The sequence below is a fragment of the Glandiceps talaboti genome, chromosome 11, assembly GCF_964340395.1.
Source record: "Glandiceps talaboti chromosome 11, keGlaTala1.1, whole genome shotgun sequence".
Lineage (NCBI taxonomy): Eukaryota > Metazoa > Hemichordata > Enteropneusta > Spengelidae > Glandiceps > Glandiceps talaboti.
This window is the reverse complement of record NC_135559.1, coordinates 791695-800000: the sequence shown is the minus strand read 5'-3', so window position 1 is coordinate 800000 and position 8306 is coordinate 791695. Positions and strand designations below refer to the sequence as shown.

At 34.2% G+C, this 8306-nt stretch overlaps 4 long non-coding RNA genes across 7 annotated transcripts in view; 3 read left to right on the top strand and 1 right to left on the bottom strand.

Annotated features, from left to right (window-relative positions):
• Positions 1-623, top strand: part of LOC144441966 (uncharacterized) — a 2421-nt gene extending 1798 nt beyond the window's left edge. For all 3 annotated transcript variants that reach the window (XR_013481601.1, XR_013481602.1, XR_013481600.1), the window contains one exon: positions 371-623. This is a non-coding gene — a long non-coding RNA (uncharacterized LOC144441966). The remainder of the gene's footprint in view (positions 1-370) is intronic.
• Positions 1-8306, bottom strand: part of LOC144441965 (uncharacterized) — a 36778-nt gene that overhangs the window by 9329 nt on the left and 19143 nt on the right. The window lies entirely within an intron of this gene.
• Positions 2010-3335, top strand: LOC144442485 (uncharacterized). Its single transcript, XR_013481639.1, has 3 exons — positions 2010-2211; positions 2360-2458; positions 2804-3335. It is a non-coding gene; the product is annotated as an uncharacterized LOC144442485 (long non-coding RNA).
• On the top strand, positions 5579-7115 carry LOC144442650 (uncharacterized). Of its 2 annotated transcripts, none has more exons than XR_013481647.1 (3): positions 5579-5798; positions 5986-6110; positions 6756-7115. It is a non-coding gene; the product is annotated as an uncharacterized LOC144442650 (long non-coding RNA). The 2 variants fall into 2 exon arrangements; XR_013481648.1 differs by having other exon boundaries at positions 5580-5798; positions 5986-6099.

Sequence of the window (8306 nt, the reverse complement as noted above, 5' to 3'; positions counted from 1 at the left end):
GCGTCACATTTATGTAGAAATGCCACACATCACAATACACAAGCCAACATTCCGTGTTATTTACCCGCCTTTTTCAGTCATAAAGCGACTAGTAGACATTCTTCTGATGTGTTTTGAAAGTGACCATAGACAATAAGCACACGCATTACGTATACATAGGTGTTTTACAAATGTAGAAAAATGGGTATAAATGTGTTATATATTATCACTCTGTATAGTATGGACTGAAAGACCTTCAAATCGGCTACATTACGCGTTTGATACAACGGTTGTACAAATTGATAATAATTTGATAAGGAATTTCTGGCTTGCCACATCACCAACGATGTATCCTATCTAAATCTTTTCTCCTTTTTCATATTTCAATTAGATTTTGGTCTCTAACATGAATTCTGATGAGGAATGGTAGTAAAAGCAAATAGTGACTACAGTGAGTTCTGATGAGGAATGGTACTAAAAGCAAATAGTGACTACAGTGTTGTGATCTCATAAAGAAAAGTTGATTTATTCAAGATGTCCAAGATTCGCATTGAGTTTCATTTTTCAAAAGTCACGTATTTTGAGATTTCCATAACTTATAAAAGTCATCTATTTTGTTAATAAAAGACTTACAACTTGTTTGATCGAACCTAGCAAAAATGTCAAGTGTTATTTTTCTTTGTGTCTGTTTCATTTGTGGATTGGTGAAATTGCCCAGTGCAGTAGTCCTGCAATTTTCAAAGGTTTTTGAAGATGCAGCTGTATATCTAAGTGACAAGTGATGACACTACTACTCAAATTCTCAAACATCTACCTTGGAAAGATTACAATATTTCTTGTTTGGCAAATTTGATCATTAGTTATAGTATTTAATGGGAAATACTTTGGTAGATACAATGTCTCCTTGGTAATATGACGACTTTACAAGCAGAAGGGTAACATCTCTGTTCATTCTGATGGTTGGCACAGGTTAGCACCATCTTTGGCAAATAGAATAACTGAAATGATTTACGACACTGGAATGGTAGCCAGCCGTCATCTTTGACCATTTCTCCAACTTGCTTAGTTTTCTTTAATATACTTGATAATAAATCGGCAATTTTGACCAATAAGGTGAATAGTTTACACTTTCCACCCCACCCACCCAAAATGCGTGCGCGTGCGTTCGTGCGTGTAGGTGTATGTATGTATGTATGTATGTATGTATGTATGTATGTATGTATGTATGTATGTATGTATGTATGCATGCATGCATGCATGCATGCATGCATGCATGCATGCATGCATGCATGTATGTATGTATGTATGTATGTATGTATGTATGTATGTATGTATGTATGTATGTATGTATGCATGTATGTTTGTGTTTGTTTGTTTGTTTGTTTGTTTGTTTGTTTGTTTCAATAAATTGGCCAAGGATGACGAGAAATGGTCCTGTGAATTAAATGTAACATCTCAATTTTCAAATGGTGTCAGATTTCACCAATTTGTCATGGTCTGGTAATACTTATTTCATCATTCGAATGGTACATTCCTAGTATATTTGTTTGGACAGCTTTTTTAAATGTGCTTGGCATTGAAATTGGAAATGATCGTACTGTCGGCTTTACTAGAGTAAAACTTTGCTATTTGGTCTGGAACGTCAGCTCGGGGAATGAGTTGTACTTACAGTAATAGTTAGTTTATTCAAATGTTGAGATACCAGTTACTAACAAAGTAGGAGATATGCACCACACGACTGTCTTACTGCCGACACCAAATTCGACCAGCATAACATTGTTCGGCGAAGGACAATTACTCACAGCTTGATATATATCACACTGATTTATTTGCCTGAATACACTATATATGAGCCAATCCTATCTATTCAAATCGTAATGGCAGTAACAAAGACTAAACTCCACCCATTTCAAATGTAAACACAGTAAGCAATTGCTTTCGTACACGTGTCAACAACAGATTGGGTATTAGTTCAGTTACTAAATTTAGAGAACAAATTTCACCCACCGTATATATACATGTATAAGTATGACTAAGAAAGGTATTACAATCATTTGAAAGGTAAAGCACAATGTATATTACCATGCCAGCGGTAGACGTTCATGAGGTTTGTGAATGTAAAACACGCGGGCCTGTAGGATCTCGCCTTTATGAACCCGGTGAGAAGGAGTACAAACAAAGAGATTCTCGTTACTTCATACAGGCCTACAAGAATCTAAAACCTTACTACAGGTAGGTACGAGATTTTCTTAATTTCTTGATCCTCCTTACTACTACATGTATACTGTGTATTTTAGATTGTATTTTTTCAGCTCAACGTCATATTCGTGTCAAACGGCATATTCATTTGTTTGTTTTGTTTGTTATTTGTTATTTAAAGGATATGGATTGGTTGGTTTACAGCAAAAATGTGTAGTGAATGCGACAACGTTCGACATTATAGTAATGGCATGAAGGGAGGGTATACGCGCGCATAATTGTAAGTATAAAACATGTTTTCAATTTTATATCATTATCATAAGAACTTTCCTGTTATGACATAGTACAATGAAATTTAGCAAGTCATTGCATTCAATATTCTCTGACTACCCGTGTCACATTCTTGTGATTTGAAATGATGCTAGATTTGTTAAATGTGGAAATTGTGATACTATATTTATACATCTATTTTTCCCCCCGAATGATCCATCTTAAAAAAAGTTTATTTGAGTTACTGAAGTCAAAGGTCATGAGAAAACATGTGGGAACCTTATACTACATCTATTTGCAATCAACTTCTATAGATGTAATGAAACATCATCTTCTTATCTCTGTTTTTCATTAGATGAAATGTGTACACTGAAATTACTTACAGTGACTGACTATGATGGAATATATCACCAATACGGATTGAGTCTACGACGAAGAATAACGAACATAGCGACTGAGTTCGACTGAGGACATTTTTATTATGGTATCAAGTTCTTGAACTTTTAATGAGCGTAACTGCCAAAACAGGGGACAGTTTAATGCAGGGAATATTGCGGTATATAAACCTGTATACAATATTACAATGGTCGATGACGTTACACGCCAAACCAAAATGTTTAAAGAGGCTACATGAATATTTTAGTTCAGCAACCTCTATTTTAACAAGTTGTAAATCAACGACAATAGGGCCAATTAGGTTGGCCGGCGACCTATGTATTTTCTTTATAATGTATGCGAAGAATTACCCAGTCACATTCAACTATGTAGAATGGTGAACATACACTAGTGTACAAGATACAACATGAGAGATCTTCAAAATCGAAATCCAGATTAAGATTTTGAAAAGACAGCTATCTGTTATGTTAAATTTTTGGAAATTTCAATAAAAGTTTAATTATAATGGGATGTAATTTATTTGTGTTGCTATGAGAAGAGTATTGGATGTGAGTAACCTTTAGTAGAATGTTCATTCTGTGACAATCATGCCATATACACATACATTGTTTGCTATTTGTGTATATCTGCGTGTTTTTACCCTTGGCCAATCATATAAATTACATCCATTTGGCATACATTAGAGGGACTAATGGTCATTTGACAAAAGGGTTGCCAAAATACACCAAAAAGTACTTCATGACCTATCAATCATCATGCCAATATGATAAATGGCTTACATACAACAGCAACAACACAGCCAACAGTCATGTTTTGTCAATCTAAAAATCAACCATATCGTATAAACAAAATAGCTCGCCGCCAACTTTGGCCAATCAGTCAAATCAAAAAGGCAAATTAAATAGTCAATCTATAACTATGACACTGTACCGTACCTTTGGCCAATCTGACAACTAGCTACCATATTTCATCAACACAGTAACGTGTCATCATGTATCAATGGCTGGATAATAAATTCATTACTTCAAGTACATGACTGTTTGCTATAATCATTGGCCAATCAGATAAATCGTTGTCATTCTCAAATGACTTGACAGCTTGCAGCCATCTACAGAATCTGTACTACACGAACATGATATTTTATGATAATCCTTGGTGCTTTGACAAATGATAGCTTTAAGTCATCTTTGGCCAATTTAAGCCATCTTTGGCCAATTTAACAACTTGCTTCCACATTACTTCGATATGACAGCTTGTCATACTATACTGTTGTTTGTGCGAATTGAGACAAATAAAAAAGACAACCTTGAGTCGCCTTTTACCAATTGGACAAATTTCTGTTATATAACACAGAAAGAATAGGTTGCTGTCATATTTAGCTGCTTGTATAAATAACCACCATATTTTAAGAACGGGACTGCTTGTGATAAATATTGGCCAATGGGAGAAAGGGCTGCTATATTAAATGAAATAGATATCCTGAAGTCATCTTTGGCCAACTGGACAACTTATTGCCATATTACATCGACTAGAGAGTTTCCCATCATGTATTTTTTTGTTTCTTTAGATTAGTTATTCAATTTCACAGTGACAAATAAGCCCAATGGGCTGGGTTATGTATTTACTTTCTGATATAACTGTCTATTCGCATGTCATTATAATAAACAACTCTTATTATATCTGATTGGACAAACCGTCAGCCTATCACATCAAAATAACAGTAATCTTTGGCCATTTATTCGTAACACATGACTACCATATCCTATCAATTAAATTACATAGCCATAAGTTATCTTTGCCAAATTAACTGCTTTTGTGACATCTGTGTGATCACAATTCAAGCCTGACAAGAGGTACGCATTAAAAGGTCATTTCTATCCAAATAAGAAATTTGTATCTCGCCAATATCTTAACATGACCTGGAAGCCAATGACTTTTTCTTTGCATAACTATTGTTGCAACACATACATACATACATACATACATACATACATACATACATACATACATACATACATACATACATACATACATACATACATACATATATACATACATACATACATACATACATACATACATACATACATACACACTCATGCAAGCAGGCAGGAAGGCAAGCAGACAGACAGACAGACAGACAGACAGACAGACAGACAGACAGACAGACAAAGACAGACAGACAGACAGACAGACAGACAGACAGACAGACAGACAGACAGACAGACAGACAGACAGACAGACAGACAGACAGACAGACAGACAGACAGACAGACAGACAGACAGAGTAATATCTCTAAATTAATGTTGTTGAAAAATCAATGAGGACACTCGCTATTCGGTAGTTTGGTTCACGGAAAATAAATATTCGAATGTCACACGTTAATACTCACGGTACTGTCAAGAAATCATTGCTCAGGACAGCCTATGAAAAGTTTAGTGACTCGGAACAGGAAGTGGAAAACCCCATTTAACTGAACAATGTCTTATTTAAAACACACGTTTAACCCCCAAAACACCAGAAAGTCTGACTATGTGTTATTTTCAAATGCTTAAAGGTCCCTACGAGGCAATGACTATTTTAGTAATTTTTGAAGTTGCACAATAGCTTTTCTACACAGAAATCAATTCGTTGATACAATAAGGGGAATGCCTTATATCATCAATTTGGAATGTCAAAATGTGTCCATGTTCTAAATTTAGATGACAGAAAGTATTTAAATATGAGAACAGAGCAGTAGCCTGTCATAGAGGCGATTTGTTGGAAAGGATTGTTACTGATTTATTGTAAATTTTCTCAAAAACGATAACATGTCAAAAGTAGATGTCCAAGACGTATGTGTCTGTAAAAAGACGGGATATGGAAGTCATAGCCTATACGAGCCTGGAGAGCACGATTATGAAAAGACAGTCCGACTTTACTATTGGACAGAGAGCTGTTGGGATCGTTCCAGGTGAGATTTTATTCCGTCAATCTTGCATAAAACAGTGTCCACCCTTTTTTTTCTTACAACGAAATCATTGAATAGTCCAAGTTAATAGTTTAATGTCATTTACAAGGAATGACTTCACGTCTTAAAACATATTTCAATATGCAAGCTACATTGTATCTAATAGAACGTTTATTTTTTTTTATTTCAGAAAGTACATTGGTTGGTACAATGCCTCTCTATGTGGCATGTGTCAAAAAATCCGACATTACAGTCGTGGCCGCTAATATGGTTACTGTGTATGTGTATGAACTGTTTGTTTATGGTAAGCAAACTGTACCTTTCGATATACTTTCATATTAAAACATAATTCTTATGTCTTTTGAAGATATTATTTGATGTGTTTTTGTATTTGTGAAAATTTTACAGATAACATAATGTACTTTTGGCTAGCGATATCATTCATCTAAACCAAGTAATACTGTTTATACCCCATAACAGCATGTAATTAAATACCTTTATTTTGGATTGTACCCGTTTATCAAATATTAATACAAATTTCTGTAACAGTTAATGAATAGTGTCACCTGAATAGTCACCATGCCGTTGGCAACTTTGACTACAAATTGCTGACTGTTGATTTGCCTCGAGCTATTAGTCTTTTAAAATGTTTGCATCAACCTCTTCGTTTTGAAAACAGCATCAATTATTATATATACATAACATTTCAGGTCTATGATGTGAAAAAATAATAGGTTTTGTAAAAAAAAAAACAATTGTTGTCTTTGACCATAATTTCCCATGTTTTTGTCAGTTGGACAGCAATGTAGTAGAATCACTTAGACATTAATATTTTATGCGAACTTTCATACTTGTAACTTGGTAGGGTGAGTAGCATCATGCTGAGAACCACACGTCTGTTTCAACGTATATCACTCTGTGTTCTAACAAGATTTCAATGTGTCCTCATTTTCCTCACAGGTGTTGATGGCTCTCAAGGGAGACAAGTGATTTGATGAAACATGGAGGGTGTATTTTTACGATTAAGTAGTGGTGATTCGGGAACCTTTGCAGGACGATAAACATACAAACTGTTGTTCGCTCTGATAAATGACGCATCTATCAAACTATGGAACTAATATAACCAGAGTCGTGGTAGAATACAATGCTGTGATGACTACGCCATTAATCAACATGAACAGTTAACTGGCTAGAGTGATATATTAAATGTAATCACCTTGTCAAATTGTATTTTGAGCGTTTTATACTGTATTATTATTATTTTACTATTTTCAAAAGTTTTTATACTGTATTTTTATTTCCTTCAATTCCTGACATGTGGTAGAGATTATTAATTATTTTGTTAAATAAAGAAATTGTTAAGTAAATCACACAAAGTGGTTCTATTGTTTCATTTATGGTGATATTAAAGAGCATATCAGATGTCCTTGTTTTCTAATGGATTCAAATATTTTTGTTTCACATAAAAGATATTGCATCGACTTTGTGAATATTCTAACGATGTGCTACTTTCGTCTGATCACTCGTGAATGTTATGCATGTATCATTATAGTAAGAGAGACATACATACAGATAACATAAGCCCTCGGCAAAGATAGCTGGGTAAATACACATGACCTTAACATCACCTGCATTTATAAATGTCAACAATAAATACACAAGCGCTAAATAAATGAGTACTGGACAGAACCGTCTTAAAACTTATTTACAGTGCTTATTTTATTCAGAGTATAACATATGTTTTGTTAGTTTAAATCGTGTATCTAAGCTGAAAATAGCTGAACCCTGGACACATCAAGTTTATGATATCTGATATCATACGAATTTCATACTTTCGTTTTATTTAAAAGAGAAAGCAATTGTTCACACTGTGTGTTGTACGACTACTGTTAACTCAAAATCACATAATTGATTCCTTTATTGGTTCACTGTCAATGTTTGTAAGATTTTAAATTCATATAAAATGAACTGGCGTGTTTAAAGAAAAACATAGATGGTATTCTTTGGTTTGAAATCGGAAACATAATACCATTTGAAAAGTGTACAGTCGCTAATGATTTATTTCGGGTAAATTCCCCTTTTATATTTAGATATGACGCTAGTCTGAGGTGTGAATTACATATCACCAATTCAGCTTTCGTTTTTCGAGACGCAGTTCAGGTTTAGGGCTATTATTCTCATGATTTTATAATATTATCATTTTATAAAACTCGATATTGCGCTTATAAAATAAGAGATCAGATTTATGATTCCTTAGCATTTCAATATGATCATAGAATCACACATGCATTAAAAACCAATAATTAGTTTGTCAGTAAATGCTGTAATTCGTTTAGGGTTGATACTACTGGACTTGGCATTGCATGACTTGGTCAGTCTGCATATGTTGGAACGATTTTTAGATACTTTCCATCCATCTGAGATAAATCATTATAATATGGAAGGTTTGGAAGATATGTATGAAATGAAAGCCATTGGTTGGATTGGCCAAAGATGACCGGTCACTGAACG